We start from the raw sequence: 27,499 nt of genomic DNA, 5'->3' as shown, positions 1-27,499 counted from the left end.
TGGCTACGTGCGGCCTCCTGCTGTGTATAGATGGCTATGTGCAGCCTCCTGCTGTGTATAGATGGCTACGTGCGGCCTCCTGCTGTGTATAGATGGCTACGTGCAGCCTCCTGCTGTGTATAGATGGCGCCGTGCAGCCCCCTTCTGTGTATAGATGGCTACGTGCGGCCTCCTGCTGTGTATAGATGACTACGTGCAGCCTCCTGTTGTGTATAGATGGCGCCGTGCAGCCCCCTGCTGTGTATAGATGGCTACGTGCGGCCTCCTGCTGAGTATAGATGGCTACGTGCGGCCTCCTGCTGAGTATAGATGGCTACGTGTGCTCAATATTAAGTCATCCAATGTTAGGCTGTGTGCCCACGATGCAGAAATGCTCCAGATTTTTTTTGAGCGTTTCTGCATCTCCCTGGCAGAAAAAACGCATGCGGATTGTACATGCGGATTGTACATGCGGATTGTACGTGCGTTTTTCCTGCCAGGGACAAGCGGATGTGATGCGTTCTTCACATGCATTTTCGCATGCGGGTTGTAAAGCGTTTTCCAAGCGATTTTAGCATCACTTGGAAAAGTACTTGACAACTTGGTCACACTATATAAATACATGCAACCGGCAAGGATTTATATAGTGTGACCGAAAGAATGGTAAAAAATAAATATACTTACCTTCTGATGGCCTGCCGACGTCAGCGGTCGCGTGACCCGTCACATGACTAAATGACGTCACCACAGGTCCTTTAGTCTACCGCGAGCTGCCGGCGAGGCAGGACGCATCGGATAAAGACACTTGGGGCCATCAGAAGGTAAGTATAATATTTATTTTTTATTTTATTCTTTTTTTTACAGGTTCCATGGTACTCGGGTCCGGAGGAGAGTCTTCTGTTCTCCAAACCCGGGTACCATCCGCACATTGAAACGCATGGAATCCGCATGTACAGATGCAGTGATGCGGATACCATGCGTTCCAATGCAAGTCAATGGCGGCGAAAACGCAGCTCTTCCGCAAAATAATTGGTAGTGCTGCGGATTTTTCCACAATGATACCAAGCGGAAACGCTTAAAAAACCCACAGTGGGCACACAGCCTAAAAAAAAATATTATAAATTATTATTATAATTAATATATTAATATTGTGCCAAATTAATTTCACGTGAACTATCACATGATCTATCACAGGTGATCATGTGACATGTGATACATCAGGTGTGCGTGTGTGTGTGTGTGTGTGTGGGGGGGGGGGGGGGCGCCTTCTAAACTGCCCGGGGCCCTTGCTACTCTTAATCCACCCCTGCACCCTCCACACTACTTATATGCACATGTAGCTCTTTCACGGACTGTTCCTCCATTACTGAGAAATCAGCTTTTAAATTGGTATGCAAATGAGGCTGAAGAGCTATGGTAGATCTGAAGCCTCTGAACGGTATAAGTATATACAGTACAGATAAATCCAGAGTCTTATCGGTGACATGTTCTTGCTGATCATAGTCATTCACTTTCCCTTCTCTCCTCTATTTAGCCCAGATCACCGTGATAACTTCTTCCATCCACGATGTGTCTCTGCAGAACTTAATGCACAGACGTCTTTGGATTATTATTTAACCGGCACTTTTCCCACTTTTTCCCACCTCTACACAAACTGCATAATGCTATAACCATCTCTAGTGCCCTGGAGAGTAATAATGCCCTCTCTGTTGCCCCACACAGTAATAGTACACCCCTCTTTGCCTTTATACAGTAATTGTGTCCAGCTCTCTGCCTCCATATACTAAAAGTCTCACGTCTGAGCTTCCACATGGTAAAAATGCCCCCATTGTGCTACTATATAGAAATATTAATCTTTCTAGGCACATTAAGGAATAGTTCCCACTCTGTGCCTCTATATAGTAATAATGCACCCCTCTGTGCCTCCATATAGTAATAATGCCCCCTCTCCCCTCTGTGCCTCCATGTAGTAATAGTGCCTCCTCTGTGTCTCCATATGGTAATAATGCCCCCCTATGTGTCCCCATATAGTAATAGTGCCCCCTCCGTGCCTCCATATAGTAATAGTGCCTCCTCTGTGTCTCCATATAGTAATAGTGCCTCCTCTGTGTTTCCATATAGTAATAGTGCCCCCTCCGTGTCTCCATATAGAAATAATGCCCCCTCTGTGCCTCCATATAGTAATAGTGCCCCCTCTGTGTCTCCATATAGTAATAGTGCCCCCTCCGTGTCTCCATATAGAAATAATGCCCCCTCTGTGCCTCCATATAGTAATAATGCCCCCTCCGTGCCTCCATATAGTAATAGTGCCTCCTCTGTGTCTCCATATAGTAATGATACCCCCTCTGTGTCCCCATATAGTAATAGTGCCCCCTCCATGCTTCCATATAGAAATAGTGCCTCCTCTGTGTCTCCATATAGTAATAGTGCCTCCTCTGTGTTTCCATATAGTAATAGTGCCTCCTCTGTGTCTCCATATAGTAATAGTGCCCCCTCCGTGTCTCCATATAGAAATAATGCCCCCTCTGTGCCTCCATATAGTAATAGTGCCCAATCTGTGTCTCCATATAGTAACAGTGCCCCCTCCGTGTCTCCATATAGAAATAATGCCCCCTCTGTGCTTCCATATAGTAATAATGCCCCCTCCGTGCCTCCATATAGTAATAGTGCCTCCTCTGTGTCTCCATATAGTAATAATGCCCCCTCTGTGTCCTCGTATAGTAATAGTGCCCCCTCCGTGCCTCCATATAGCAATAATGCCCCCTCTGTGTCTCCATATAGTAATAGTGCCTTCTCTGTGTCTCCATATAGTAATAGTGCCCCCTCCATGTCTCCATATAGAAATAATGCCCCCTCTATGCCTCCATAAAGTAATAGTGCCCCCTCTGTGTCTCCATATAGTGATAGTGCCACTTCTATTCCTCCATATAGTAATAGTGCCCCCCTCTGTTTTTCCATATAGTGATAGTGCCCCCTCTGTGCTTCCATATAGTGATAGTGCCCCTTCTATTCCTCCATATAGTGATAGTGCCTCTTCTGTGCCTATATGCAGTATGTCCATATACCAGGCATAGTGCTCCTCTGTAATTCTATATATTACTAGTGCCTCCATACAATTGTAATCCCCCCTTTACATCCTCCCATCCAGTGCCCTGGCAATAAAATAAAAATAAATGAAAACTCCCTTCTCCCACAACGAGTGGTGCTGTCCTTGTGCCGCAGTCTGTAGCTGCAGGCGGTGCGATGGAGTGATGTCATTGCGCTGGAGAAGCCTATAATTCAGGCATGTGCTGCGAGGACTGGCAGATGGTGGTGCAGGGGGCTGTATATAATGTATGGACAGACAGGTGGGAGGTATACAGACATGTAATATGTGCACCGCTCATTTAGACATAGACAACAGAATCAATTACATTTTATAATATATATTTGGGATAAGAAATTTTTACCCCAAGGAGGCGGAGGCTCGTAAAGTGCCTGCCGCACCCAGAGCACTTAAAGGGAAGTTGTCATGTCAGATAACGCTATCAACCTGTTTGGTTTTGAACCTGCAGGTCGTATTACAGGTAAGAGTGCTATCTATGAAAAACACTGTTAGCTTTCCTATGCAGAAAATTCACGAGCTTTTATCAGAGCGCTGACTGCTGTTATGTTCTGCAGCTTAGAACTAAAGAATAGGAGGGAAAAGCTGTCCCTGCACTGAGACTCAGCTAAACTCTACGCTGGGGTGGGTGCTCTATTCCTTGTGAATAGCCCCACCGAAACTCCTGCACTGAACTCAAACAAAGACCTGAAGGAAGGGGAAAAGGGGTCCCTAACAGATCTAAGGACTAGGAGAAAAAACAGGAGACCTCCTAATAGAAAAGTTAGTTGCAGAAACGAAGATTAAAGGGAACAAAACTGGTGGAACAAGAAGTCCCAGCATATCAATTGTCCAAAGCACAGAGAACTTAGCAAGGAAACTTAGCCAGAGCACAAGCGTAACAACACTGATGTCTAGCGGGGAATGGGAGACAGGTGCTGAGTAATAAAGAGTGAAGAGATCACGTGACCAAGACACCCAGCACCAGAGGAAAAGACTAGAAGCCAGCAAACCACAACAAGATGGCCGATAGTAAAACAATATAGATTCTAACACCTGCCTTTTTTATATTTTATACAGTGGACCTCACTACGGTTTCGAGGGGATCGCACCCAATATTCCACGGTGCGGCTATTATTTGTTTTCACATATTTTTCTCTATCTATCCAGATCATCCTAATTTCTAGTTTTCATCTTTATGTATCTCATTTTCTATGTTATCTATCTATGTCAGATCAATATATTTATTATGGTTAATAAAAGGCTGTAAAAGTAAGTATAAGTAATGAAAAACAAATGGAGGGTCAATTTCTAACTAAATCACATGACTGTGTATAAAAAAAAGCATGTTAGAGAGGCAGAGCCTCCCAGAAGCAAAGATGGTCAGAGGTCACCGATCTGTGAACAACTGTGTCTAATAATTGTAGAATAATTTCAGGAAATTTTTCCTCAATGTGAAATTACAAAGACTTTGAATATCTTCCATCTACAGGCCATAAAATCATCAAAAAATTCTGGAAAAATCCATGTGCACAAAGAATGGGGCTGATGGTCAATATTGAATGCTCATGATGTACGGACCCTGAGAAGGCTCTGCATGATATCAAGACATGATTCAGTCATCCAAGTCACTGCATGGGCTCAAAAAAATTTCCAGAAATCATTGTCTGTGATCACAGTTCACCATGCGTTCCACAAATGTAAATGACAGCTCTATCATGCAAAGAAAAAGCAGAATATCAGCACAATCCAGAAACGCTGTAGTCTTCTCTGCACTCATTTATAATGGACTCAGGCGAAATAGAAAACTGTTCTGTGGTCAGAAAAATCAAAATGTGAAATTCGTTATGGAAACCACAGACGCTGTGCCCTCAGAGTGAGAGGGACCATTCAGCTTGTTATGGAGGAGACGGACCATCCAGCTTGTTATCAAGGAGAGGGACGATCCAGCTTGTTACGGAGGAGAGTAAACATCCAGCTTGTTATGGAGTTAAAGGATCATCCAGCTTGTTATGGAGAAGAAGGACCATCCAGCTTGTTATCATGGAGAGGGACTATCCAGCTTGTTATGGAGGAGAGGGACCATCCAGCTTGTTATGGAGGAGAGGGCATTTGCAGCTTGTTATGGAGGAGAGGGACCATCCAGCTTTTTATCAAGGGGAGGGACCTTTATCAAGGAGAGGGACCATCCAGCTTGTTACGGAGGAGAGTAAACATCCAGCTTGTTATGGAGTTAAAAGATCATCCAGCTTGTTATGGAGAAGAGGGACCATCCAGCTTGTTATCATGGAGAGGGACCATCCAGCTTGTTATGGAGGAGAGGGACCATCCAGCTTGTTATGGAGGAGAGGGCATTTGCAGCTTGTTATGGAGGAGAGGGACCATCCAGCTTTTTATCAAGGGGAGGGACCTTTATCAAGGAGAGGGACCATCCAGCTTGTTACGGAGGAGAGTAAACATCCAGCTTGTTATGGAGTTAAAGGATCATCCAGCTTGTTATGGAGAAGAGGGACCAGCCAGCTTGTTATCATGGAGAGGGACCATCCAGCTTGTTATGGAGGAGAGGGACCATCCAGCTTGTTATGGAGGAGAGGGCATTTGCAGCTTGCTATGGAGGAGAGGGACCATCCAGCTTTTTATCAACGGGAGGGACCTTTATCAAGGAGAGGGACCATCCAGCTTGTTATCGAGGAGAAAAAACATCCATCTTGTTATTGAAGAGAGGAACCATCCAGCTTGTTATGGAGGACATGAACCATCCAGCTTGCTGTGGACGAGAGAGACCATAAAGCTTGTTATGGAGGAGAGAGACCATAAAGATTGTTATGGAGTAGAGGAACCATCGAGCTTGATATGGAGGAGAGGAAACATCCAGCTTGATATGGAGGAGAGGAACCATCCAGCTTGATATGGAGGAGAGGAACCATACACCTTATCATGTAGGAGAGGGTCAATCCACCTTGTTATGGAGGAGAGGGACCATCCAGCTTGTTATTGGCACACAGTTCTTTATCTCTGATAGTATCTGGCTGCATTAATGCCTATTATAGGGACAGCACTCACATGAAATGCACCATCAATGCTGAGCCTTACGTGTAGAGATGTTATAACAACATCTGCTCCATCCAGACAACGTCTATTTCAGGGAAGACCTTGTATATGTTGACAGGACAATGGTAAACCACATCCTGCATCCATCACACACCACGGCTCTGCAGAAAAAGAGTCCTGGTGATGAACCGGCCACCTGCAGTCCAGACCTTTCACCAATAGAAAATATTGTGAGCATCATGAAACAAAAAATCCGACAAAGGAGGAGCAGTGAGAATCCGACATCAGACAAGAATGGGTCAACGTTCTTCCCCCAGAACTCCAGCGATTATGTCCTCCCTTCCCCAATTAGGACAACAGTAGAGAAAAACAGGAGCTAAATACCCCATAAGTAATAGCAACAACAAATATAATGCGCATAAAATATGTATTAACTTTATTAAACACTTAAAAAAAATAATAGAGTATCATGAAAAGTATACATGGTTGCTGGTGAAAAACACAAAAAAGTGTAACCACACTGGCAAAGTTCAGATGTCAATACAACAGAAGCAACTGAATAAATATATAACACATGAAACCACATGAGTGTATCAGTCATGTATGGTGACAATCACTGATACAAAAAAAATCCCATCTCAAATGAGTGGTAATAAGATGTTAGGCATAATAGATCCCAGGTGGGAAAAAGGCTCTGTCACAAGGCAAATGCCAGACAGTCCTCATGCTATGATAGCAGTAGTGTGTATAATGCCATACGAATAGCGTCACATGTAGGAGTATGTGCTGTCATGTGTCAAAAGGACACACATTCAGCTGAAGTGTATTGCAGCGCACAGACCCTTCGGGTCCATGCACGGCGATACATGCTGCCAGCCAATCAGAGGCCAGACGCTGACGTCATGCGCTCCCGTCACTTGTACTCTGAAGTCAGCTGCCGGCTTCAGAAGAGGATGCCGCTCGGAGGGGGAGCGCAGGGCAGGGGAGTATTTATTTTTTTCTTTCTAAACCAGTGAGTACATGGTGACCATACTTCTACACAGGTGACTATGGGGAGTGCATTATACTATATGGAGGATATGGGCTTTGTATTATACTAAGATGGAGGACTATGGGCTGTGCATTATATTATATGAAGGATATGGGCTGTGATTTATACGAATACGGAGGACTATGGGGGTGCATCATATTATATGGAGGTGCAGTATACTATATGGAGGACAATGGGGAGTGCATTATACAATATGGAGGACTATGGGAGTGCATTATACTATATGGAGGACTATAGAGAGTGCATTATACTATATGGAGGACTATGGAGAGTGCACTATACTATATGGAGGACTATGGGGAGTGCATTATACAATATGGAGGACTATGGGGAGTGCATTATACTATACGGAGGACTAAGGGGAGTGTATTATACTATATGGAGGACTATGGAGTCCATTATTCTATATGAAGGACTATGGGGAAGAGCATTATACTATATGGAGGACTATGGGGTGCATTATACTACATGGAGGACTATAGAGAGTCCATTATACTATATGGAGGACTATGGAGAGTACATTATACTATATGGAGGACTATGAGGAGTGCATTATACTATATGGAGGACTATGGGCTGTGCATTATACTATATGGAGGACTATGGGGAGTGCATTATTCTATATGGAGGACTATGGGGAAGTGCATTATACTATAAGGAGGACTGTGGGCTGTTCATTATACTATATGGAGGACTATGGGCTGTGCATCATACTATATGGAGGATTATGGGGAGTGCATTTTTCTACATGGAGGTCTATGGGGAAGTGCATTTTACTATATGGAGGACTATGGGGAGTGCATTATTCTTTATGGAGGGCTATGGGGAAGTGCATTATACTATATGGAGGTCTATGGGGAGTACATTTTTCTATATGGAGGACTATGGGGAAGTGCTTTATACTATATGGAGGACTATGGGGATTGCATTATACTATATGGAGGACTATGGGGAGTGTATTATACTATATGGAGGACTATGGGGTGCATTATTCTATATGGAGGACTATGGGGAATTGTGCTATACTATATGCAGGACTATGGGCTGTGCATTATACTATATGGAGGACTATGGAGAGTGCATTATACTATATGGAGGACTATGGGGAGTGCATTATTCTATATGGAGGACCATGGGGAAGTGCATTATACTATATGGAGGACTATAGGGAGTGCATTATACTATATAGAGGACTATGGGGTGCATTATTCTATCTGGAGGACTATGGGGAAGTGCATTATACCATATGGAGGACTATGGGGTGCATTATTCTATCAGGAGGACTATGGGGAAGTGCATTATACCATATGGAGGACTATGGGATGCATTATACTATACGGAGGACTATGGGATGCATTATACCATATGGAGGACTATGGATGCATTATACTATATGGAGGACTATGGGGGTGCATTATACCATACGGAGGACTAGGGGGAGTGCATCATACTATATGGAGGACTATGGGGAGTGCATTATTCTAAATGAAGGACTATAGGGAGTGCAATATAATATATGGAGGACTATGGAGAGTGCATTATACTACATGGAGGACTATGGTGAGTGCATTATACTATATGGAGGACTATGGGGTGCATTATTCTATATGGTGAACTATGGGGAAGTGCATTATACTATATGAAGGACTATGGGCTGTGTAGTATACTATATGGAGGACTATGGAGACTGTATTATACTATATGGAGGACTATGGGGAGTGCATTATTCTATATGGAGGACTGTGGGAAGTGTATTATGCTATATGGAGGACTATGGAGAGTGCACTATACTATATGGAGGACTATGGGGAGTGCATTATACTATATGGAGAACTATGGGCAGTGCATTATACCATATGGAGGACTATGGGATGCATTATACTATATGAAGGAGTATGGGGGTGCATTATACAATATAGAGGACTGTGGGGAGTGCATTATACTATATGGAGGACTATGGAGAGTGCATTATACTATATGGAGGACTTTGGAGAATGCATTATACTATATAGAGGATTATGGAGAGTGCATAATACTATATGGAGGACTATGGGGAGGGCATTATACTATAAGGTGGACTATGGGGTGCATTATTCTATATGGAGAACTATGGGTTGTGCATTATACTATATGGAGGACTATGAGTTGTACATTATACTATATGGAGGACTATGGAGAGTGCATTGTACTATATTTGGGACTATGGCGAGTGCATTATTCTATATGGAGGACTATGGGGTGCGTTATACTATGTAGTGGACTATGGAGAGTGCATTATACTATATGGAGGACTATGGGGAGTGCATCATACTATATGGAGTACTATGGGGAGTGCATTATACCATATGAAGGACTATGAGATGTATTATACTATATGGAGGACTATGGGGTGCATTATTCTATATGGAGGACTATGGGGAAGTGCATTATACTATATGTAGGACTATGGAGAGTGTATTATACTATATGGAGGACTATGGGGAAGTGCATTATACTATATGGAGGACTATGGGGAGCGCATTATACTATATAGAGGACTATGGGGAGTGTATTATGCTATATGGAGGACTATGGGCTGTGCATTTAACTTTATGGAGGACTATGGAGAGTGCATTATATTATATGGAAGTCTATGGGGAGTTCATTATTCTTTATGGAGGACTATGGCGAAGTGCATTATACTATATGGAGGACTATGGAGAGTGCATTATACTATATGGAGGACTATGGGGAGTGCATTATACTATATGGAGGACTATGGGAAGTTCATTATAACATATGGAGGACTATGGGATGCATTAAACCATATGGAGGACTATGGGATGCATTATACTATATGGAGGACTATGGGGGTGCATTATACAATATGGATGACTATGGGGAGTGCATTATACTACATGGAGGACTATGGGAAATGCATTATTCTATATGGAGGACTATGGGGAGTGCAATATACTATATGGAGGACTATGGGGTGCATTATACTAAATGAAGGACTATGGGCTGTGTATTATACTATATGGAGGACTATGGGAAGTGTATTATACTATATGGAGGACTACGGAGAGTGCACTATACTATATGGAGGACTATGGGGAGTGCATTATACTATATGAAGAACTATGGGGAGTGCATTATACCATAAGGAGGACTATGGGATGAATTATACCATATGAAGGACTATGGGGCTGCATTATACAATATAGAGGACTATGGGATGCATTATACTAAATGAGGACTATGGGGGTGCATTTTACAATATGGAGGACTATGGGGAGTGCATTATACTATATGGAGGACTATGGGGAGTGCATTATTCTATATGGAGGACTATAGGGAGTGCATTATACTATATGGATGAATATGGGGAGTGATTTATACTATATGGAGGACTATGGGGAGTGCATTATACTATATGGAGGACTATGGGGAGTATATTATACTATATGGAGGACTATGGGGTGCATTATTCTATATGGAGGACTATGGGTTGTGCATTATACTATATGGAGGACTATGGAGAGTGCATTATACTATTTTTTGGACTATGGGGAGTGCATTATTCTATATGAATGACTATGGGAAAGTGCATTATACTATATGGAGGACTATGGAGAGTGCATTATACGATATGGAGGACAATGGAGAGTGCATTATACTATATGGAGGACTATAGGGGTGCATTATACAATATGGAGGACTATGAAGAGTGCATTATACTATGTGGAGGACTATGGGGAGTGCATTATTCTATATGGAGGACTATGGAGAGTGCATTATACTACATGAAGGACTTTGGGGAGTGCATTATACCATATTGAGGACTATTGGATGCATTATACTACAAGGAGAACTATGGGGGTGCATTATTCAAAATGTTGGACTATGGGGAGTGCATTATACTATATGGAGGACTATGGGGAGTGCATTATTCTATATGGAGAACTATCGGGAGTGCATTATACTGTATGGAGTATAATGCGGAGTGCAGTATACTGTATGGAGGATTATGGGGAGTGCATTATACTGTATGGTGGACTATGAGGCACATTATACTATACGGAGGACTATGGGGAGTGAATTGTACTCTAAGATGGACTATGGGGCACATTATGCTATATGGAGGACTATGGGGAGTGCATTATACTATAAGGAGGACTATGGGATGCATTATATTATATGGAGGACCATTGGGAGTGTATTATACTATATGAAGGACTATGCGGACTGCAGTATACTATATGGAAGACTATGGGGAGTGCATTTTACTATACAGAGGACTATGGTATGCATTATACCACATGGAGGACTATGGGATGCATTCTACTATATGGATGACTAAGGAATGCATTATATTATATGGAGGACTATGGGGAGTGCATTATGCTACATGGAGGACTATGGGATGCATTATACTATATGGAAAACTATGGGGATTGCATTATGCTATATGGAGGACTATGGGATGCATTATACTATATGGAAGACTATGGAATGGATAATATTATATGGAGGACTATGGGGAGTTCATTATACTGTATGGAGGACTATTGAGAGTGCATTATACTATATGAAGGACTGTGGGATGCATTATACAACATGGAGGACTATGGGATGCATTAAACTATATGGAGGACTATGGGGAGTGCATTATACTATATGGAGGAGTATGGGGAGAACATATACTATATGGAGGACTATGGTATTCATTATACTATATGGAGGACTATAGGGAGTGCATTATACTATATGGAGGACTATGGGATGCATTATGTTTTATGGAGGACTATGGGGAGTGCATTATTCTATATGGAGGAGTATGGGGAGAGCATATACTATATGGAGGACTATGGGATTTATTATACTATATGGAGGACTATAGGGAGTGCCTTATACTATATGGAGGACTATGGGATGAATTATGTTTTATGGAGGACTATGGGGAGTGCATTATACTATATGGAGGAGTATGGAGAGAGCATATACTATATGGAGGACTATAGGATTCATTATACTATATGGAGGACTATAGGGAGTGCATTATACTATATGGAGGACTATGGGATGCATTATGTTTTATGGAGGACTATGGGGAGTGCATTATTCTATATGGAGGAATATGGGGGTGCATTATACTATATGGAGGAATATGGGGAGTTTATTATACCATATTGTGGACTATGGGGAGTGCATTATACTATATGGTGGACTATGGGGAGTGCATTATACTATATAGAGGACTATGGGGAGTGAATTATACTATATGGAGGACTATGGGGGTCCATTATACTATATGGAGGACTATGGTGAGAGCATTATACTATATGGAGGACTATGGAGAGTGCATTATACTATATGGAGGACTACGGGGAGTACATTATACTATATGGAGGACTATGGGGAGTGCATTGTACTGTATGGAGGAGTATTGGGAGTGCATTATATTATATGAACGGCTATTGGGCACATTATACTATATGGAGTACTGTGGTGAGTGCATCATACTGTATGGAGGACTATGGGGAGTGCATTATACCATATGGAGCACTATGGGGAGTGCATTGTACTATATAGAGGACTATGGGGAGTGTATTACACTATATGGAGGACTATGGGGTGCATTGTACTGTATAGAGGACTATGGGATGCATTATACTATATGGAGGACTATGGGGAGTGCATTATACTGTATGGAGGACTATGAGGAGTGCATTATGCTATATGAAGGACTATGGGATGCGTTATACTATATGAAGGACTATGGGATGCATTATACTATATGGACGACTATGGGGAGTGCATTATACTATATGGAGGACTATGGGATGCATTAAACTATATAGAGGATTATGGGGAGTACATTATACTATATGGAGGACTATGGGATGCATTATGTTATATGGAGGACTATGGGGAGTGCATTATACTATATGGAGGACTATGGGATGCATTATATTATATGGAGGATCATGGGAAGTTCATTATAATATATGGAGGACTATGGGGAGTGCATTATACTATATGGAGGACTATGGGATGCATTATATTATATTGAGGACTATGGGGAGTGCATTATACTTTATGTAGGACTATGGGATGCATTATATTATATGGAGGACCATGGGAAGTTTATTATACTGTATGAAGGACTATGGGGAGTGCATTATACTATATGTAGGACTACGGGATGCATTATTTTATGTGAAGGACTATGAGGAGTGCATTATACTACATGGAGGACTATGTGGTACATTATACTATATGGAGGACTATGGGGAGTGCATTATGCTATATAGAGGACTATGGAGAGTGAATTATACTGTATGGAGGACAATGTGGTGCATTATACTATATGGAGGACTATGAGGAGTGCATTATACTGTTTGGAGGACTATGTCATGTATTATACTATATGAAGGTCTATGTGGTGCATTATACTATATGGAGGACTATGGGGAGTGTATTATACTATATGGAGGACTATGGGGAGTGCAGTATGCTATATGGAAGACTATGGGGAGTGCATTATACTATATGGAGGACTATGGGGAGTGCATTATACTATATAGAGGACTGTGGGGAGTCTATTAAACTATACGGAGGACTTTGGGATGCATTATACCATATGAAGGAATATGTGATGCATTCTATTATATGGAGGATTATGGGGAGTGCATTATACTGTATGGAGGAATATGTGGTGCATTATACTATATGGAGTACTATGGGGAGTGCATTATACTATATGGAGGACTATGGGGAGTGCATTATACCATATGGAGGACTATGGGATGCATTATGTTATATGGAGCACTATGAGGAGTGCATTTTACTATATGGAGGACTATGGGGGTGCATTACACTATATGGAGGACTATGACGAGAGCATTATACTATATGGAGGACTATGGAGAGTGCATTATACTATATGGAGGACTATGGGGAGTACATTATACTACATGGAGGACTAAGGGGAATGCATTATTCTGTATGGAGGACTATGGGGAGTACATTATATTATATGGAGGGCTATGGTGCACATTATACTATATGGAGGACAAGGGAGAGTGCATTATACTGCATGGAGGACTATGGGGAGTGCATTATACTATATAGAGGACTATATGATGCATTATATTATATGAAGGACTATGGGGAGTGCATTATACAATATGAAACACTATGGGGAGTGCATTATACTATATGGAGGACTATGGGGAGTGTATTATACTATATGGAGGACTATGGGATGCATTGTACTATATAGAGGACTATGGGATGCATTATACTATATGGAGGATTATTGGGAGTGCATTATACTGTATGGAGGACTATGAGGAGTGCATTATACTATATGAAGGACTATGGGATGCATTGTACTATATGGAGGACTATGGGGATTGAATTATACTGTATCGAGGACTATGAGGAGTGCATTATACTATATGGAGGACTATATGAAGTGCACTATACTATATGGAGGACTACGGTATGTATTATACTGTATAGAGGACTATGGGGAGTACATTATACTATATGGAGGACTATGGGATGCATTATGTTATATGGAGGACTATGGGGAGTGCATCATACTATATGGAGGACTATGGGATGCATTATGTTATATGGAGCACTATGGGGAGTGCATTTTACTATATGGAGGACTATGGGGGTGCATTATACTATATGGAGGACTATGGCGAGAGCATTATACTATATGGAGGACTATGGAGAGTGCATTATACTATATGCAGGACTATGGGGAGTGCATTATACTATATGGAGGACTATGGGGAATGCATTATTCTGTATGGAGGACTATGGGGAGTACATTATATTATATGGAGGGCTATGTGGCACATTATACTATATGGAGGACAATGAGGAGTGCATTATACTGTATGGAGGACTATGGGGAGTCCATTATACTATATAGAGGACTATATGATGCATTATATTATATGAAAGACTATGGGGAGTGCATTATACAATATGAAACACTATGGGGAGTGCATTATACTATATGGAGGACTATGGGGAGTGTATTATACTATATGGAGGACTATGGAATGCATTGTACTATATAGAGGACTATGGGATGCATTATACTATATGGAGGATTATTGGGAGTGCATTATACTGTATGGAGGACTATGAGGAGTGCATTATACTATATGAAGGACTATGGGATGCATTATACTATATGGAGGACTATGGAGAGTGCATTATACTGTATGGAGCACTATGAGGAGTGCATTATACTATATGGAGGACTATATGAAGTGCACTATACTATATGGAGGACTACGGGATGTATTATACTGTATAGAGGACTATGGGGAGTACATTATACTATATGGAGGACTATGGGATGCATTATGATATATGGAGGACTATGGGGAGTGCATTATTCTATATGGAGGACTATGGGATGCATTATATTATATGGAGGACCATGGGGAGTTTATTATAATATATGGAGGACCATGGGGAGTGTATTATACTGTATGGAGGACTATGGGAAGCATAATATTATATGGAGGACTATGGGGAGTGCATTATACTATATGGAGGACTATGGGATGCATTATATTATATGGAGGACCATGGGGAGTTCATTATACTTTATGGAGGACTATGGGGAGTGCATTAAACTATATGTAGCAGTATGGGGAGTGTATTATACTATTTGGAGGACTATGGGATGCATTATTTTATATGAAGGACTATGAGGAGTGCAATATGCTATATGGATGAGTATGTGGTCCATTATACTATAATGAGGACTATGGGGAGTGCATTATGCTATATGGATGACTCTGGGGAGTGGATTATACTGTATGGAGGACTATGTGGTGCATTATACTATATGGAGGACTATGTGGTGCATTGTGTAACGGGTCTGGGAGGCGGAACCTCTGGGCTACTATACAAGGGAGCGGTCCTTGTAAGGGAGCGGGTGGCGACCAGGCAGGCAGTCACAGCAGGTGACCGGGACAGTCTCTGGGTGTACGGGCAGGAGGTCACGGCAACTGATCAGGGCAGTCTCTGGAAGAACGGGCTGGAGGTCACGGCAAGTGACCGGGGCAGTCTCTGGAAGAACGGGCTGGAGGTCACGGCAAGTGACCGGGGCAGTCTCTAGGTAAAGGGTAGGTACGACCTGTGATGGCTGAACCTCCAGGTAGGCTAGCAAGGCAGATGGAGGATGTGTGCTCCCAGGTGAGCAAGCGAGAGCCTCTGGAATAGCAGGTGGTCACAGCACGTGACGGCGGAGCCTCCAGGTAGGCAAGCAGGCAGGTAGCGGAGAAGCGCTCCCAGGTGAGCGGGCAAGAGTCTCTGGAATAGCTGGTGGTCCCAGCACGTGACAGCGGAATCCCCGGGCAGGCAAGCAGGCAGGTAGTGGAGAAGCGCTCCCAGGTGAGCGGGCAAGAGTCTGGAATAGCTGGTGGTCACAGCACGTGACAGCGGAGCCTCCGGGCAGGCAAGCAGGCAGGTAGCGGAGAAGCGCTCCCAGGTGAGCGGGCAAGCTGGTCCATAGACAGACTGACCGGAGTTGTAAGGCAGACCGTCGGACCTCAGGCAAGCAGGCAGGTAGCTGATGTGCGCTCCCAGGTGAGCGGGCAAGTTGGTCCTTAGACAGACTGACCGGAGTTGTAAGGCAGACCGTCGGACCTCAGGCAGGCAGGCGGGTAACAGGAAATCAGGCAGGATTAGGACAGCAAGCTGGCAGGAATCTGGCAGGTAACTGGCAGGTAACTGGCAACGGGACCTGAGGGCTGAAGCAGAGTAGAACGGTGCAACAACATTGCTCGGGCACCTCCATTTTGGAGGAGGTGCCTTATATATGGTAAAGTCCTCCGGCCATTGGCCGGGGACTCCTTAGGACAGCGCGCGCGGCCCCTTTAAGAGGGAGGGAGGGCGCGCGCGCGCACCCTAAGCACAGTGGCCGGGAAGGAGCGCGCGCTGCCAGCAGAGCGGGAGAGGGACGCCGGGCACGGAGCAGAGCGGTGAGGGGAACAGCGTCCCTGCCTAGCAGAGGGCAGGGACGCCGGCACTACAGTACCCCCCCCTTTAGGCCCCCCCTTTTTTAGGCCAGATAGAAATTTAGCTAGGATGAGAGGGGCATGGATGTTCTCCCGGGGCTCCCACGTTCTCTCCTCAGGACCAAACCCCTTCCAATCTACCAGAAAAAAGGTCTTTCCTCTTACCCTTTTGGTGGCAAGAATGTTCTCTACCTCAAACTCGTCCTCAGCAGAAACCGGAGCAGGAGGCGTACCTGTAGACTTGGAAAAAGAGTTAAGCACCACGGGTTTGAGGAGAGATACATGGAAGGAGTTAGGGATCCGTAAGTTGGCCGGGAGTTTCAATTTATAGGCCACCGGGTTGATCTGACTGATGACCTCCAGAGGACCGATGAACCGAGGCCCTAACTTGTAAGAAGGTATCTTGAGTCGAACATATTTAGATGAGAGCCAGACTTTATCTCCTGGACGAAATTGTGGAGGATCCAGGCGTTTTTTGTCAGCGTGTCTTTTCATACGCTCGGATGACAGAAGGAGTGCGGACCGGGTACTCTCCCATATGGAGGAAAATTTGCTAACGAGAGATTCCGCAGCCGGGTTGTCCACAGAGGTGGAGACAGGAAAAGGAATCCGAGGATGCTGACCAAAGACTACAAAAAACGGGGATTTGGAGGAGGATTCGCTCTCGTGATTATTATAAGAGAACTCGGCCCATGGTAGGAGATCCACCCAGTCAGAATGGTGGGCATTAACGAAGTGCCGGAGGTAACTGGTCAGGTTCTGATTGATCCGCTCCACTTGACCATTGGACTGTGGGTGGTAAGCGGAAGAGAAGTCCAGGGTGACGTCTAGTAGTTTACAAGTGGCTCTCCAGAAACGTGAGGTGAACTGTACCCCACGATCCGACATGATGTGGAGGGGCAGGCCATGAAGACGGAAGATGTGGCGGATAAAGTCTTTAGCCAGCTCGGGTGCAGACGGAAGGCCTGGCAGGGGAATAAAGTGAGCCATCTTGGAAAAGCGGTCAGCGACCACCCAAATGACCGTACAACCGGCAGAGACGGGGAGATCAGTTATAAAGTCCATTGCTATATGCTGCCAGGGGGCAGCAGGTACAGGAAGCGGAAGGAGGCGTCCGGCTGGCAGATGTCTCGGGACTTTGTTGCGGGCGCAGGACACACAGGCAGAAACAAAGTCTATTATGTCCTTGTGCAGGGTAGGCCACCAATAGTGCCGGGCAATAAGCTGGAGCGTCTTTTTCTGACCGGTGTGGCCAGCTAGTTTAGACGAATGGCCCCAGTGTAGGATCTTCTCCCGATCAGGTACTGAAACAAACGTCTTACCGGGAGGGAGACGATTTAGACTCACGGGAGCCACCTGCATTACTCTGGCGGGATCGATGATATGTTTAGGTTCTTCCTCGAGATCGGACACCAGAAAGGATCGGGACAAGGCGTCTGCTTTGACGTTTTTGTCAGCCGGGCGAAAATGAAGAACAAAATCAAAGCGAGCAAAAAACAAGGACCACCGGGCTTGGCGCGGGTTAAGTCTCTGGGCATGCTGGAGGTAAGCCAAGTTCTTGTGGTCAGTGTAAATTATTACCGGATGAAGAGCCCCCTCGAGTAGGTAACGCCACTCCTCCAACGCCAGCTTGATGGCCAATAACTCTCGGTCTCCTATGGAATAGTTGCGCTCAGAAGAGGAGAAGAGTTTGGAGAAGAAGCCACAAGTTACCATTCTCCCGGAAGATGATTTTTGAGTAAGTACCGCTCCGGCTCCAGAGGAGGAGGCGTCAACTTCCAGGAAGAACTGCTTGTTGCCGTCCGGGCGATGCAGCACCGGGGCGGAAGAGAAGGCCTGTTTTAGGGAAAGAAAGGCCTCCTCTGCTTCGGGCGGCCACTCTTTGGGATTAGTACCCTTACGGGTGAGCGCGGAAATTGGGGCAGTCCGGGAAGAGAAGTGCGGGATGAAGAGGCGGTAATAGTTGGCGAAGCCCAGGAACCGTTGAATAGCCTTCAACCCCTCTGGTCGGGGCCATTTCTCGATGGCAGACAGTTTCTCAGGATCCATTTGTAGGCCGGTCTGAGAGATAATGTAGCCCAGAAACCGAAGCGAGGTCTGCTCAAAGAGGCACTTCTCATATTTAGCGTAGAGATGGTTCTGCCTGAGCCTGAGCAGGACCTGACGAACATCCCTCCGGTGAGTCTGGAGATCCGGAGAGAAGACCAAGATGTCGTCCAGGTACACCACTACGCAGGAGTAGAGAAGGTCCCGGAAGATGTCATTGACCAACTCTTGAAAGACGGCAGGAGCGTTACAGAGGCCAAAGGGCATTACCAGATATTCATAGTGGCCGTCCCGGGTGTTGAATGCCGTCTTCCATTCATCCCCCTGACGGATACGAACCAGGTTGTACGCCCCACGGAGGTCCAGTTTGGTGAAGATTCTAGCCCCCCTCAGACGATCAAATAACTCCGGAATGAGCGGAAGGGGGTACTTATTCTTCACCGTGATCTGGTTAAGGCCTCTATAGTCTATACAGGGACGGAGAGAGCCGTCCTTCTTTTTGACGAAAAAGAAGCCTGCTCCCGCCGGGGAGGTAGATTTCCGGATGAATCCCCTGGCCAGATTCTCCTCAATATATTCGGACATCGACCGGGTCTCAGCAGCGGATAATGGATAAATACGCCCACGGGGAGGAGAAGTACCAGGTAACAGGTCGATAGGGCAGTCGTATGGTCTATGAGGGGGTAGTGTCTCTGCCTCCTTTTTATTAAAGACATCAGCATAAGACCAATAAGGAATCGAAGTCCAGGTAGATTAGCTGGGGTAGGAGAAGGACGGACGGGATGAACGGGAACCAGACAGGTCTTATGACAGCCCTGTCCCCAGCGAAGGACTTCTCCGGTCTGCCAGTCAAGAACGGGTGCATGTTTCTGGAGCCAAGGTAGGCCTAGCAAGAGGGCGTGAGAGAGTCCAGGCAGAACATGGAAGGAGATACTTTCAGAATGCAGCATTCCCACCTGCAGAGTAATGGATTCGGTGATGAGTTGGATGGGGCGTGGTAAGAGCCCCCCATCCACGGCAGCAACAGACAAGGGTACAGCCAGAGGTTTGGTGGGGATGCGGTATTTCTCTACCAGGGACTGTGAAATAAGATTCCCGGCTGCTCCAGAGTCCAGTTGGGCTAGTTCGAAATAAAGGTTCTCCCCGTAGACGATTGAAACTGACAACAGCAGGGATGGAGAGGATTTATTCTTGTCTAGGTGGACCTCTCTGAGCGAACTTAGACACAGGCGTTTCCCGACCTCTCCGGGCAGGCACGGATCCGGTGCTCCTTACTGCCACAGTAGAAGCAGGTCCCCTCGGCACGGCGTAAGTCCTGACGGGTCTTGACCATCTTGGTCTGGTCGACCTGCATAGGCTCAGGAGGGTGTACCTGGTTAGAGACAGAAGGAGTGACGGGTTTCTGAAAAGTAGGAGCTAGACGTGGTAACCTCCTCTCACGGGTGACCTCTCTGGCACGCTCCTGGAACCGTAGGTCAATCCGGGTGGCAAGAGTTATTAAGTCATCGAGAGTGGTAGGAATGTCCCGACCGGCAAGTTCATCTTTAATACGGCCGGACAGACCCTCCCAGAAGACGGAAACCAGAGCGTCGTTATCCCAGGCCAGCTCCTAGGCAAGGGTACGGAACCGTATGGCATATTGGCCCACGGTGAGACTTTCCTGACGGAGGCGTAGCAACGATGATGCGGATGAGGTCTTCCGTCCGGGTTCGTCGAAGACTTTCCGGAAGGCCGTGAGAAAAGCAGGCAAGTTGGACACCAGGGGGTCTCCTCTCTCCCATAGAGGATTTAGCCAGGCCAGGGCCTCCCCGGTGAGATGGGACATGATGAATGCAATTTTGCCTCGGTCGGAGTTAAACTGGTGGGACAATAGTTCAAAGTGCAGGGTGCACTGATTTATGAAGCCCCGAGCCTGGGCTGAGTCGCCTCCGAAGCGAGGAGGTGCAGAAAGCCGAGGTCCGGGGTAGGATATCATGGTATTAGTGGACAGCGGAGCTGCCGGATTGCGAGACATGGCAATGGCGGAGGTTGTTGGTGGAACAGTCAGAGTGTCAAGGCGAGTATTGACATTCCGCAGGTGACCCAGGATGGACTCCTGTTGGGACCTTTGACGGGACAGTTCATGACACAGGTCCGAGAGCGAGGGAGCTTGGGTGCCACCGGGTTCCATGGCCCGAGCAAACTGTAACGGGTCTGGGAGGCGGAACCTCTGGGCTACTATACAAGGGAGCGGTCCTTGTAAGGGAGCGGGTGGCAACCAGGCAGGCAGTCACAGCAGGTGACCGGGACAGTCTCTGGGTGTACGGGCAGGAGGTCACGGCAAGTGATCAGGGCAGTCTCTGGAAGAACGGGCTGGAGGTCACGGCAAGTGACCGGGGCAGTCTCTGGAAGAGCGGGCTGGAGGTCACGGCAAGTGACCGGGGCAGTCTCTAGGTAAAGGGTAGGTACGACCTGTGATGGCTGAACCTCCAGGTAGGCTAGCAAGGCAGATGGAGGATGTGTGCTCCCAGGTGAGCAAGCGAGAGTCTCTGGAATAGCAGGTGGTCACAGCACGTGACGGTGGAGCCTCCAGGTAGGCAAGCAGGCAGGTAGCGGAGAAGCGCTCCCAGGTGAGCGGGCAAGAGTCTCTGGAATAGCTGGTGGTCCCAGCACGTGACAGCGGAACCCCCGGGCAGGCAAGCAGGCAGGTAGTGGAGAAGTGCTCCCAGGTGAGCGGGCAAGAGTCTGGAATAGCTGGTGGTCACAGCACGTGACAGCGGAGCCTCCGGGCAGGCAAGCAGACAGGTAGCGGAGAAGCGCTCCCAGGTGAGCGGGCAAGCTGGTCCATAGACAGACTGACCGGAGTTGTAAGGCAGACCGTCGGACCTCAGGCAAGCAGGCAGGTAGCTGATGTGCGCTCCCAGGTGAGCGGGCAAGTTGGTCCTTAGACAGACTGACCGCAGTTGTAAGGCAGACCGTCGGACCTCAGGCAGGCAGGCGGGTAACAGGAAATCAGGCAGGATTAGGACAGCAAGCTGGCAGGAATCTGGCAGGTAACTGGCAGGTAACTGGCAACGGGACCTGAGGGCTGAAGCAGAGTAGAACGGTGCAACAACATTGCTCGGGCACCTCCATTTTGGAGGAGGTGCCTTATATATGGTAAAGTCCTCCGGCCATTGGCCGGGGACTCCTTAGGACGGCGCGCGCGGCCCCTTTAAGAGGGAGGGAGGGCGCGCGCGCGCGCCCTAAGCACAGTGGCCGGGAAGGAGCGCGCGCTGCCAGCAGAGCGGGAGAGGGACGCCGGGCACGGAGCAGAGCGGTGAGGGGAACAGCGTCCCTGCCTAGCAGAGGGCAGGGACGCCGGCACTACACATTGTACTATATGAAGGACTATGGTGAGTTCATTATAGTATATGGAGGACTATGGGGAGTGCATTATACTATATGGAGGACTATGGGGAGTTCATTATACTGTATGGAGGACTATGTGGTGTATTATACTATATGGAGGACTATGTAGTGCATTATACTATATGGAGGACTATGGGGAGTGTATTATACTATATGAAAGACTATGGGGAATGCAGTATTGTATATGGAAGACTAAGGGGAGTGCATTATACTATATTGAGGACTATGGGGAGTGTATTATACTATATAGAGGACTGTGGGGAGTCAATTATACTATACGGAGGACTATGGGATGCATTATACTATGTGGAGGAATATGGGATGCATACTATTATATTAAGGACTATGGGGAGTGCATTATACTATATGGATAACTATGGGGAGTGCATTATACTGTATGGAGGACTATGTGGTGCATTATACTATAAGGAGTACTATGGGGAGTGCAATATACTATATGGAGGACTATGGGGAGTGCATTATACTGTATGGAGGACTATGTGGTGCATTATACTATAAGGAGGACTATGGGGAGTGCATTATACTATATGAAGGACTATAGGGAGTGCATTATACTATATGGAGGACTATGGGGAGTGGATTACACTGTATGGAGGACTTTGTGGTGCATTATACTATATGGAGGACTATGTGGTGCATTATACTATATGGAGAACTATGGGGAGTGTATTATACTATATGGAGGACTATGGGGAGCGCAGTATGCTATATGGAAGACTATGGGGAGAATATTATACTATATAGAGGACTGTGGGGAATCCATTATACTATATGGAGGACTACGGCATGCATTATATTATATGGAGGACTATGTGGAATGCATTATGCTATATGGAGGACTATGGGATGCATTATACTATATGGAGAACTATGGGGAGCATATTATACTATATGGAGGACTATGGGATGCATTATACTATATGGAGGAATATGGGACGCATTCTATTTTATGGAGGACTATGGGAAGTGCATTATACTGTATGGAGTACTATGTGGTGCATTATCCTATATGGAAGACTATGGGGAGAATATTATACTATATAGAGGACTGTGGGGAATCCATTATACTATATGGAGGACTACGGCATGCATTATATTATATGGAGGACTATGGGGAATGCATTATGCTATATGGAGGACTATGGGATGCATTATACTATATGGAGGACTATGGGGAGTGTATTATACTATATGGAGGATTATGGGATGCATTATACTATATAGAGTACTGTGGGGAGTCCATTATACTATATGGAGGACTATGGGATGCATTATATTATATGGAGGACTATGGGGGGGTGCATTATGCTATATGGAGAACTATGGGATGCATTATACTATATGGAGGACTATGGGGAGTGTATTATACTATATGGAGGAGTATGGGATGCATTATATCATATGGAGGACTATGGGGAGTGCATTATACTTTATGGAAGACTATGGGGAGTCCATTATACTATATGGAGGACTATGGGATGCATTATTATATGGAGGACTATGGGGAGTGCATTGTAATACACTGCTCAAAAAAATAAAGCAAACACTCAAATAACCCATCCTAGATCTGAAAGAATGAAATATTCTCATTGAATATTTTGTTCTGTACAAAGTTGAATGTGCTGACAACAAAATCACACAAAAATCATCAATGGAAATCAAATTTATTAAGCAATGGAGGCCTGGATTTGGAGTCACCCCCAAAATTAAAGTGGAAAAACACACTACAGGCTTAAATGTCCTTAAATGTCCTTAAAACAAGACAAAATGAGGCTCAGTATTGTGTGTGGCCTCCACGTGCCTGCATGACCTCCCTACAATGCCTGGGCATGCTCCTGATGAGGTTGCGGATGGTCTCCTGTGGGATCTCCTCCCAGACCTGGACTAAAGCATCCGCCAACTCCTGGACAGTCTGTGGTGCAACATGACGTTGGTGGATGGAGCGAGACATGATGTCCCAGATGTGCTCAATCAGATTCAGGTCTGGGGAACGGGCGGTACAGTCCATAACCTCAATGCCTTCATCTTGCAGGAACTGCTGACACACTCCAGCCACATGAGGTCTGGCATTGTCCTGCATTAGGAGGAACCCAGGGCCAACCACACCAGCATATGGTCTTACAAGGGGTCTGAGGATCTCATCTTGGTACCTAATGGCAGTCAGGCTACCTCTGGCGAGCACATGGAGGGCTGTGCGGCCCTCCAAAGAAATGCCACCCCACACCATTACTGACCCACTGCCAAACCGGTCATGCTGAAGGATGTTGCAGGCAGCAGATCGCTCTCCACGGCGTCTCCAGACTCTGTCACGTCTGTCACACGTGCTCAGTGTGAACCTGCTTTCATCTGTGAAGAGCACAGGGCGCAAGTGGCGACTTTGCCAATCCTGGTGTTCTAAGGCAAATGCCAAGCGTCCTGCACGGTGTTGGGCTGTGAGCACAACCCTCATCTGTGGACATCGGGCCCTCATTCCAACCTCATGGAGTCGGTTTCTAACCATTTGTGCAGACACATGCAGATTTGTGGCCTGTTGGAGGTCATTTTGCAGGGCTCTGGCAGTGCTCCTCCTGTTCCTCCTAGCACAAAGGCGGAGGTAGCGGTCCTGCTGCTGGGTTGTTGCCCTCCTACGGCCCCCTCCATGTCTCCTGGTGTACTGGCCTGTCTACTGGTAGCGCCTCCAGCCTCTGGACACTACGCTGACAGACACAGCAAGCCTTCTTGCCACAGCTCGCATTGATGTGCCATCCTGGATGAGCTGCACTACCTGAGCAACTTCTGTGGGTTGTAGAGTCCGTCTCGTGCTACCACGAATGTGAAAGCACAACCAACATTCAAAAGTGACCAAAACATCAGCCAGAAAGCATTGGTACTGAGATGTGGTCTGTGGTCCCCACCTGCAGAACCACTCCTTTATTGAGGGTGTCTTGATAATTGCCAATAATTTCCATCTATTGTCTATTCCATTTGCACAACAAAATATGAAATTAATTGTCAATCAGTGTTGCTTCCTAAGTGGACAGTTTGATTTCACAGAAGTTTGATTTACGTGGAGTTATATTCTGTTGTTTAAGTGTTCCCTTTATTTTTTGAGCAGTGTATATGGAGGACTATGGGGAGTGCATTATACTATATGGAGGACTATGGGATGCATTATATTATATGGAGGACTATGTGGAGTGCATTATACTATATGGAGGACTATGGGGAGTGTATTATACTATATAGAGGATTGTGGGGAGTCCATTATACTATATGGAGGACTATGGGATGCATTATACCATATGGAGGACTATGGGATGCATTATATTATATGGAGGACTATGGTTTGCATTATAGTATAGAGAGGACTATGGGGAGTGTATTATACTATGTGGAGGACTATGGAACGCATTATACTATATGGAGGACTATGGGGAAAGCTTTATACTATATGGAGGACTGTGTGGTGCATTATACTATATGGAGGACTATGGGGAGTGCATTATACTGTATGGAGGACTATGTTGTGCATTATATTAAATGGAGGACTATGGGGAGTGCATTATACTATATGGAGGACTATGGTGTTGTGGTGTTGCTATCAGAGTGTCAAGAGTGGGAGAAGAGGGTTGCATTGACAATCCAACACAATGGGCAGCAATTTGAACACATTTTATAAGTGGTCATAAAGTTACATTAAAACCAAGCACACCATTGTTTTTCTTATCAAATTCTCAATAAGTTTGATGTGTCACATGACCCTCTTTCCTTTGAAAAAAATAAAGTTGGATCCAAAATGGCCGACTTCAAAATAGCCGCCATGGTCACCACCCATCTGGAAAAGTTTTCCCCTCACATATACTAATGTGCCACAAACAGGAAGTTGATATTACCAACCATTCCCATTTAATTTAGGTGTATCCATGTAAATGGCCCACCCTGTATATAATCAGAATGGGGGGGTCCAAATCTTGCTCCGGGACCCATCAGCCTCGTTACGCCACTGGTTATATATTATACTAGCTATTGAACCCCTTCTACGCCCGGGTGGTGAGCATTTTTATTGGTATATTTCTGGCGCCATTTTTTTTTAAGACACTGTCTGCAAATTCGCATATACATTGTCTTCAATAAAATAGCGCCGGATAAGCGCCATTTTACTGAAGTAATGTACTACAACGTCAACACAGCAGTGCACACGTGCCAGCCAAAGGGATAATGGTGATGGGTGGTGCATGCGCACTGCTATGTTGACGTTGTAGTACATTACTTCAATAAAATGGCGCTGGAGTCAGCGTTTGCGCTTATCCGGCGCTATTTTATTGAAGACACTGTATATGCGAATTTGCAGACAGTGTCTTAAAAAAATGGTGCCGGATAGCATGGTATACGCATACACTGAGTCCGGGTCATTCTATTGAAGTATTGTACTACAAAATTAAAGGGAACCTGTCACCAGAAATAACACCGTTAACCTGCACATATGTGATTAATCTGCAGGTTAATAGCGTTATTATGTTGCCCGACGCCTGCACGTAGTCGAATGCAGCAGGGAGAAAATAAACCTTCCTGGTATATGATCCCCCAATCCTGGTCCCCTTCTTGGTATATGCTCCACCCCATCCTTGTATATGTTCCCCCAATCCTTGAATATGCTCCCCCCATACTGGTATAAGCTCCCCCCATACTGGTATATGCTCCCTCCATCCTGGTATATGCTCCCTCCATCCTGGTATATGTTCCCCCATCTTGGTATATGCTCTCCCCATCCTGGTATATGCTCCCCCATCCTAGTATATACCCCCCCATCCTGGTATATGCTCCCCCCATCCTGGTATATGCTCCCTCCATCCTGGT

This window comes from Phyllobates terribilis, unplaced genomic scaffold, assembly GCF_046119375.1.
Source record: "Phyllobates terribilis strain yellow unplaced genomic scaffold, ASM4611937v1 Scaffold_19__1_contigs__length_20705806, whole genome shotgun sequence".
Classification (NCBI taxonomy): Eukaryota; Metazoa; Chordata; class Amphibia; order Anura; family Dendrobatidae; genus Phyllobates; species Phyllobates terribilis.
Note: the sequence above shows the minus strand (reverse complement) of the source record.